This window comes from Apium graveolens, chromosome 9 (genome assembly GCF_009905375.1).
Source record: "Apium graveolens cultivar Ventura chromosome 9, ASM990537v1, whole genome shotgun sequence".
Lineage (NCBI taxonomy): Eukaryota > Viridiplantae > Streptophyta > Magnoliopsida > Apiales > Apiaceae > Apium > Apium graveolens.
The window spans coordinates 97,785,913-97,787,486 of record NC_133655.1 but is presented as its reverse complement, the minus strand read 5'-3'; the positions used below and the strand labels follow the sequence as shown (position 1 = coordinate 97,787,486).

The 1,574-nt window shown below is 44.2% G+C and overlaps 1 non-coding gene across 1 annotated transcript; it reads left to right on the top strand.

Annotated features, from left to right (window-relative positions):
• Positions 1 to 705: 705 nt before the first annotated feature.
• On the top strand, positions 706 to 812 carry LOC141687625 (small nucleolar RNA R71). The gene has a single exon (XR_012561115.1). It is a non-coding gene; the product is annotated as a small nucleolar RNA R71 (small nucleolar RNA).
• Positions 813 to 1,574: the final 762 nt, after the last annotated feature.

Below are 1,574 nucleotides of genomic sequence, written 5' to 3'. Positions count from 1 at the left end.
TTCCAGACCTTAAGGTAATAGCCTTGACTTGCTCTTTAGCTTCCATCCTGCCTGGCACTTCAGTGTCACTGGGAAGTGTTCCAGGTTGACGATTAAGCACTGCATTGGCTATTTGACCAATTTGATTTTCCAAGGTCTTGATCGACACTGCCTGACTCTTGTACAACACCTTAAGTTCCTCAAAATCAGCACTAGTGGGTGCAGCCGCACCTCCCTATTGAGGATATGATTGCCTTTGAGCATACTGCTGCGGTTGCTGGAATTCAGGTGAAATTTGGATGATTTCTGTTGTTAGGATGATAAGTAGCTGGCATAGGTTGCTGTTGTCACTGATAATTATTCACATACTGAACAGATTCATTAACAATAGAACACTGATCCATAGCATGAGAACCTGCACAAAGCTCACAGACCATAGCTATCTGATTGACTCCATAGGTGGCTAGAGAATTGATCTTCATAGACAGCGCTTGGAGCTGCGCTGCAATAGCGGTGGCTGTATCGACTTCCAGAATACCTGCTACCTTCCTAGGCATCATCTTTTGAGTTGGGTTTTGATGCTCATTTGCAGCCATAGTCTCAATAAGATTATAAGCCTCAGTATAGCTTTTGGCCCACAAGGCGCCTCCAGCTACTGAATCGAGCATGGGCCGAGATTGGGCCCCCAAACCATTATAGAAACCAGTGATCACCATCCAATTGGGCATTCCATGATGTGGACACTTTCTCAACATCTCCTTGTAGCGCTCCCAAGCTTCGCACATAGATTCTGTAGGTTGCTGCGTAAACTGAGTAAGAGCACTCCTCATAGCAGCAGTCTTTGCCATTGGATAAAACTTCACCAGAAACTTTTGCGCAAGATCTTGCCAAGTAGTGATGGACCCAGCTGGTTCAGAATGTAACCAGTCCTTAGCTTTATCCCTCAGAGAGAATGGGAAAAGCCTCAGCTTGATAGCCTCATCAGTCACACCATTATATTTGAAAATACTGCAGATCTCGACAAAATTCCTTATGTGCATGTTGGGGTCTTCAGTCGCAGCACCTCCAAAAGAAACAGAATTCTGCACCATCTGAATAGTGCACGGCTTGATTTCAAAGGTGTTAGCCTGAATAGCCGGATGAAGAATGCTTGACTGAATGTCATCAATTTTAGGCCGAGAAAAGTCCATAAGAGCTGGATCTGCCGGAACAATACGATCACCCATGATTACTGGCTCTTTCTGCTCACTTCCTGAATCCGAATCTTCAAAATCTATCTTCTCCGGAATATCAAGAACTTCGTCTGTCTCCTCAGCTGTATCTAAAGTCCTCTTGCGAGTACGAAAACGAGTTTGCATAAACACTCGCTAAAGTACCTGAAACACAACCGGAAACAATAAGTAACACGTCTTAATCACTGAGTCCTAATGACCAATGATGGTAAGTACATAAACTACACAAATACGCCGAGTCCCCGGCAGCGGGGCCAAAAACTTGTTAGGGCGAAATCACGCACTAATAATACACGCAAGTATACGCGTTTGCAAGTAATATAGAATATTTTCTAGTTCGTTCCCACAGAGACTCAGACTAAT